The following is a 6,648-nucleotide window of genomic DNA, read 5'->3' as shown; positions in this document are numbered from 1 at the left end:
CCGACTCGGCTGGTTCCCGATGTCGGCCAGAACAAGTGAAAATTCGGCCTCTTCCCCTGGAGGTCAGTTGAAGTTTAACGAATATTTTCTAAGTGCCAACGGCTGTTCCGCCGTAAAGAGTCCGACTCGGCTGGTTCCCGATGTCGGCCAGAACAAGTGAAAATTCGGCCTCTTCCCCTGGAGGTCAGTTGAAGTTTAACGAATATTTTCTAAGTGCCAACGGCTGTTCCGCCGTAAAGAGTCCGACTCGGCTGGTTCCCGATGTCGGCCAGAACAAGTGAAAATTCGGCCTCTTCCCCTGGAAGTCCGGCCGAGTTAAGGCAAATATTTCCTAAGTGCCAACGGCTGTTCCGCCGTAAAGAGTCCGACTCGGCTGGTTCCCGATGTCGGCCAGAACAAGTGAAAAATCGGCCTCTTCCCCTGGAAGTCCGGCCGAGTTAAGGCAAATATTTCCCAAGTGCCAACGGCTGTTCCGCCGTAAAGGGTCCGACTCGGCTGGTTCCCGATGTCGGCCAGAACAAGTGAAAAATCGGCCTCTTCCCCTGGAAGTCCGGCCAAGTTCGGCGAATATTTCCTAAGTGCCAACGGCTGTTCCGCCGTAAAGAGTCCGACTCGGCTGGTTCCCGATGTCGGCCAGAACAAGTGAAAATTCGGCCTCTTCCCCTGGAAGTCCGGCCGAGTTAAGGCAAATATTTCCTAAGTGCCAACGGCTGTTCCGCCGTAAAGAGTCCGACTCGGCTGGTTCCCGATGTCGGCCAGAACAAGTGAAAAATCGGCCTCTTCCCCTGGAAGTCCGGCCAAGTTCGGCGAATATTTCCTAAGTGCCAACGGCTGTTCCGCCGTAAAGAGTCCGACTCGGCTGGTTCCCGATGTCGGCCAGAACAAGTGAAAATTCGGCCTCTTCCCCTGGAAGTCCGGCCGAGTTAAGGCAAATATTTCCTAAGTGCCAACGGCTGTTCCGCCGTAAAGAGTCCGACTCGGCTGGTTCCCGATGTCGGCCAGAACAAGTGAAAATCCGGCCTCTTCCCCTGGAAGTCCGGCCGAGTTAAGGCGAATATTTCCTAAGTGCCAACGGCTGCTCAGCCTTAAAGTGTCCGACTCGGCTGGTTCCCGATGTCGGCCAGAACAAGTGAAAATCCGGCCTCTTCCCCTGGAAGTCCGGCCGAGTTAAGGCGAATATTTCCTAAGTGCCAACGGCTGCTCAGCCTTAAAGTGTCCGACTCGGCCGGTTCCCGATGTCGGCCAGAACAAGTGAAAATCCGGCCTCTTCCCCTGGAAGTCCGGCCGAGTTAAGGCAAATATTTCCTAAGTGCCAACGGCTGTTCCGCCGTAAAGGGTCCGACTCGGCTGGTTCCCGATGTCGGCCAGAACAAGTGAAAAATCGGCCTCTTCCCCTGGAAGTCCGGCCGAGTTCGGCGAATATTTCCTAAGTGCCAACGGCTGTTCCGCCGTAAAGAGTCCGACTCGGCTGGTTCCCGATGTCGGCCAGAACAAGTGAAAATCCGGCCTCTTCCCCTGGAAGTCCGGCCGAGTTAAGGCGAATATTTCCTAAGTGCCAACGGCTGCTCCGCCGTAAAGCGTCCGACTCGGCTGGTTCCCGATGTCGGCCAGAATAAGTGGAAATTCGGCCTCTTCCCCTGGAGGTCAGTTGAAGTTTAACGAATATTTTCTAAGTGCCAACGGCTGCTCCGCCTTAAAGCGTCCGACTCGGCTGGTTCCCGATGTCGGCCAGAACAAGTGAAAATTCGGCCTCTTCCCCTGGAGGTCCGTTCAAGTTTGGGGAATATTTTCTAAGTGCCAACGGCTGCTCCGCCTTAAAGCGTCCGACTCGGCTGGTTCCCGATGTCGGCCAGAACAGGTGAAAATTCGGCCTCTTCCCCTGGAGGTCCGTTCAAGTTTGGCGAATATTTTCTAAGTGCCAACGGCTGCTCCGCCTTAAAGTGTCCGACTCGGCTGGTTCCCGATGTCGGGCAGAACAAGTGACAATTCGGCCTCTTCCCCTGGAAGTCCGGCCGAGTTTGGCGAATATTTTCTAAGTGCCAACGGCTGCTCCGCCGTAAAGAGTCCGACTCGGCTGGTTCCCGATGTCGGCCAGAAAAAGTGACAATTCGGCCTCTTCCCCTGGAGGTCCTTTGAAGTTTAGCGAATATTTTCTAAGTGCCAACGGCTCTTGCGCCGAAAAGCGTCCGCCTCGGCTGGTTCCCGCGGTCGGCCGTAATAGGCGAAAATTCGGCCTCTTCCCCTGGAGCGACCTCCAAATTTGGGCGAAATTTTTTCTAAGTGCCTAAAGGTACCAGGGGTTTGGGTACCAGGGGTGCATTACCAACTGGTCTTTTGTCAACCCATGTACTTTTTCTAGAGTACATGGGTTGGTCCCCCCACTTAGTGTACTCATCACTTTACCCCCCTTTCGCAAAATATAGTCAGAACGAGCATGGGGGACGCAATTGTTTTCCATGCAAATCAATTGGGCCTGGTCCGAGCGCTGGTAACGGCCGCCAGCAAGCGTCCCCTGCTCGGATAGCAGAACTGAAGAAGGCACGGCACTTCCAGAGAGAGAGAGAAAATTTTCTAAGTGCCACATTTCTCAAAAATTTTCAAAGTGCCACATCTCTCAAAAAATTTCTAAGTGCCACATCTCTCAAAAAATTTCTAAGTGCCACATCTCTCAAAAACTTTCAAAGTGCCACATCTCTCAAAAACTTTCAAAGTGCCACATCTCTGAAAAACTTTCTAAGTGCCACGTCTCTGAAAAATTTTCTAAGTGCCACAGCACGGCTGTGAAATATTCAAAGTCCTACAGGCATTGGCAGAATGCGCGGACGGCCGTCTGCTCCCGGCGGCCGCCGCGAAGCTACTACCCCCTCCCGGGGACGGCTGTCTGCTCCCGGCAGCCGTCCTTACCCCCCTCCCCCGTTTGCACCGCCTGAAGTTAGACCCGCCTTGGTAGGGCCCCCACCGGCCCCGGCTCGCCGGCGTTGGGTGGACGGTTCCTGCCCACTTGCGGGTCCCGGTCGCTTGGCAACCGACCGGGGAGGACCAGCCGCCTCCTTAAACACAGGCTGGAAGGGAAATCCGGTCAAGCTACGGAGGACCGGCCGCCTCCTTAAACACAGGCCGGAAGGGAAATCCGATCAAGCTACGGAGGACCGGTCGCCTCCCTAAACACAGGCCGGGCAAAAATCTGCGAATGGGCCCGTCAAGGGTAGTGGGTCATCCAAGGTGGGAGGTACCGGCCGCCTCCTTAAACACAGGCCGGGCAAAAATCTGCGAATGGCCCGTCAAGGGTTGTTGGTCATCCAAGGAGGGAGGTACCGGCCGCCTCCTTAAACACAGGCCGGGCAAAAATCTGCGAATGGCCCGTCAAGGGTTGTTGGTCATCCAAGGAGGGAGGTACCGGCCGCCTCCTTAAACACAGGCCGGGCAAAAATCTGCGAATGGCCCGTCAAGGGTTGTTGGTCATCCAAGGAGGGAGGTACCGGCCGCCTCCTTAAACACAGGCCGGGCAAAAATCTGCGAACGGCCCGTCAAGGGTTCTGTCTCATCCAAGAAAGGGGTACCGGCCGCCTCAGAGGCCGGAGCGAAGGGGGCGAAAGGCTGTCGATGGGGAAGGATCGGGGCCACGGCTAATCTAGCGATGCCCGCGTCGGGCGGTCACTCCGACGAATGAGCGGGGCCGAATCCGGCGCGAGGCGGCCTTCAGGCACGTGGTTCGAGACGACCTCACCCGGCTCTAGCCCGGAGGATCGGAGGCAACGGCCGTCTCCTTAAGCTAAGGCCGGACGAAAATCTGCGGATGCGGTCCATCCAAGGCAGACGGAGGTACCGGCCGCCTCGGTAAATAAAGCCCGGGCAAAAATCTGCGAACGGCCCGTCAAGGGTTCTGTCTCATCCAAGAAAGGGGTACCGGCCGCCTCAGAGGCCGGAGCGAAGGGGGCGAAAGGCTGTCGATGGGGAAGGATCGGGGCCACGGCTAATCTAGCGATGCCCGCGTCGGGCGGTCACTCCGACGAATGAGCGGGGCCGAATCCGGCGTAGGCGGCCTTCAGGCACGTGGTTCGAGACGACCTCACCCGGCTCTAGCCCGGAGGATCGGAGGCAACGGCCGTCTCCTTAAGCTAAGGCCGGACGAAAATCTGCGGATGCGGTCCATCCAAGGCAGACGGAGGTACCGGCCGCCTCGGTAAATAAAGCCCGGGCAAAAATCTGCGAACGGCCCGTCAAGGGTTCTCTCTCATCCAAGAAAGGGGTACCGGCCGCCTCAGAGGCCGGAGCGAAGGGGGCGAAAGGCTGTCGATGGGGAAGGATCGGGGCCACGGCTAATCTAGCGATGCCCGCGTCGGGCGGTCACTCCGACGAATGAGCGGGGCCGAATCCGGCGTAGGCGGCCTTCAGGCACGTGGTTCGAGACGACCTCACCCGGCTCTAGCCCGGAGGATCGGAGGCAACGGCCGTCTCCTTAAGCTAAGGCCGGACGAAAATCTGCGGATGCGGTCCATCCAAGGCAGACGGAGGTACCGGCCGCCTCGGTAAATAAAGCCCGGGCAAAAATCTGCGAACGGCCCGTCAAGGGTTCTGTCTCATCCAAGAAAGGGGTACCGGCCGCCTCAGAGGCCGGAGCGAAGGGGGCGAAAGGCTGTCGATGGGGAAGGATCGGGGCCACGGCTAATCTAGCGATGCCCGCGTCGGGCGGTCACTCCGACGAATGAGCGGGGCCGAATCCGGCGTAGGCGGCCTTCAGGCACGTGGTTCGAGACGACCTCACCCGGCTCTAGCCCGGAGGATCGGAGGCAACGGCCGTCTCCTTAAGCTAAGGCCGGACGAAAATCTGCGGATGCGGTCCATCCAAGGCAGACGGAGGTACCGGCCGCCTCGGTAAACAAAGCCCGGGCAAAAATCTGCGAATGGTCCGTCAAGGATTCTGGCTCATCCAAGGTGGGGGTACCGGCCGCCTCTATTAACAGGCCGGAGTACAGGGGGCGAAAGGCTGTCGATGGGGAAGGATCGGGGCCACGGCTAATCTAGCGATGCCCGCGTCGGGCGGTCACTCCGACGAATGAGCGGGGCCGAATCCGGCGCGAGGCGGCCTTCAGGCACGTGGTTCGAGACGACCTCACCCGGCTCTAGCCCGGAGCGAATATCATCTCCAAGGTGTGGAGGCAACGGCCGTCTCCTTAAGCTAAGGCCGGACGAAAATCTGCGGATGCGGTCCATCCAAGGCAGACGGAGGTACCGGCCGCCTCGGTAAACAGAGGCCGGGCGAAAATCTGCGAATGGTCCGTTAAGGATTCTCTCTCATCCAAGGAAGGGGTACCGGCCGCCTCTATTAACAGGCCGGAGCACAGGGGGCGAAAGGCTGTCGATGGGGAAGGATCGGGGCCACGGCTAATCTAGCGATGCCCGCGTCGGGCGGTCACTCCGACGAATGAGCGGGGCCGAATCCGGCGCGAGGCGGCCTTCAGGCACGTGGTTCGAGACGACCTCACCCGGCTCTAGCCCGGAGCGAAAAAACAACACTCTTATAACCTGACCGACATGCGCCCATGACCCGCCTTGGTAGGGCCCCCACCGGCCCCGGCTACCGCCGGCGTTGGGTGGACGGTTCCTCCCCACTTGCGGGTCGCACTCCAGCGCTACGGCCGCCGCGCGAGCGCGCGCCCCGCGCCGCCCGCGCAGGCCTAGCGCGAACCGTACGGCAGCGAAACCGAGACGCCCCGGCTCAACCTCACCCAGAGGCCATCCACGGAGGCCGAGCGCGCGATCCGACTTGCGGCACGCCACGTGGGCGTCCGCCGGCCGCGCCGGTCGACCGCGAAACCGATTTCTCAAAGACCAAGCCCGAGTCCCAACCTCCGCACATATCCGCACACGCCTTCCCGACCACCGCGAAGCGGGAGGCGTCTATCGTGGCCGCCGGGGCGTATGACCCCTCCGCGTGAGGCGTGCGGGCTCGGGGGGGCCGCAACGACCGAGTCTGACTCGGACGGGGCGCAGCTTCCCTCCCGGTCGCAGCATCAGCGCCGAACGCGCGACGTCACCAGCCCCCCGGAACGGTTCGTCGGGAGCGCGGCAATGGCCCACATCTCACCTCGCCAGCCGGCCGCAGCGGGCCGCGCCGAACCGAGTCTGACTCGGGGTGCGCACAGTCCCGTCTGGGTCACGGAGGCGACGAGCTGTGACCGCCACCGTCGCCCCTTCGTCCTTCCGGATCCCCCCAGCGCCGGCAAAACTCCGCATCCTGGCCGCATCGCGTGACCGGGCGGGCCGCAACGACCGAGTCTGACTCGGACGGGGCGCAGCTTCCCGCCTCGGGCCATCGCAAAGCGTGCCTCGCGCGGGCAAAGTCGCCGGCGCAGCGCCGCGCCCCTCGACAAGAGCGAGCCTCAGCCGGGCCGCGACGACCGAGTCTGACTCGGACGGAGCGCAGCTTCCCGCCTGGGTCACCGCTAGTCGCCGGGCCGACGGCGCCCATCCCCGGACCCCGCCGTTCCCTCGCGGTTTATCCTAAGCCGCCTGCCTTAGCCCAACCGACGTGCCAACCCCCCCGTTGCCGAGTTCGCTCTTCCCGAGCCGCGTCCCCCCGACAATTCCGTCCGTGACCGTCCCGCCCCGCGGCGATCCGCTCTGCCCCAGCAGCCGGCGAGTCAG

This window comes from Syngnathus scovelli, unplaced genomic scaffold (assembly GCF_024217435.2).
Source record: "Syngnathus scovelli strain Florida unplaced genomic scaffold, RoL_Ssco_1.2 HiC_scaffold_317, whole genome shotgun sequence".
NCBI lineage: Eukaryota > Metazoa > Chordata > Actinopteri > Syngnathiformes > Syngnathidae > Syngnathus > Syngnathus scovelli.
Note: the sequence above shows the minus strand (reverse complement) of the source record.